Here is a 718-nt window from a genome sequence, read left to right as displayed (position 1 = left end):
CTCTTGAGAGAGGCTTCGTGTCAGTGTATTGTAAATGTGTTTTATAAAGTATTAAGTAACATTTTTCTGTGCAAAAAAAAAAAAAAAAAAAAGCCGTAAGACATGAGAATCATATTATCAAGTCCCAGTGATGTAGAGTTATTTTAACATTAACCTCCAAGGACCTGGCGTCCACATATATGGACATAACATTTTGGGTTATTTAGACTAAAATACTAAATTTTTGCTCTACATGGGCCTAATATCCACTTACGAGGACATTGTACTGCTACTGTTTTATCAACATTTTTAAATGAATATCCTCATATGTGGCTCTTATTTTTCTTAAAATCAAAAATAAAGTTAAAAAAAAAAAAAAAAAATCTGGTAATTCTTTGTTTTTACATTCATCGGGGCCAAATATCAAAGTGAAATTAAAAATGCATGTCGTGGAAGAGTTTGGGTCTTAGGAGGTTAATGCAAATGCCAAGCCAGAAGAAGCCAAGAAGCAGGCAAGTGACATTTTATCTTATTTGACAATAGAATAATAGAAAAAGAGGACATCAGAAAAAAAACAACTGGCATGACTGCATGCATAATCTTTAGTAGGTAAAGTAGGCATGAAGAGAGATGCTGATATCTAATCTGGCCAAGAAACAAAGGAAAACTGAAAATTCACTGTAAAAATGAGTCTACTGTATAATACATAAACTAAAGTTTAGTTATACAAAGCAGACAA

The sequence above is a fragment of the Simochromis diagramma genome, unplaced genomic scaffold, assembly GCF_900408965.1.
Source record: "Simochromis diagramma unplaced genomic scaffold, fSimDia1.1 OVJJ01000216.1, whole genome shotgun sequence".
NCBI lineage: Eukaryota > Metazoa > Chordata > Actinopteri > Cichliformes > Cichlidae > Simochromis > Simochromis diagramma.
Note: the sequence above shows the minus strand (reverse complement) of the source record.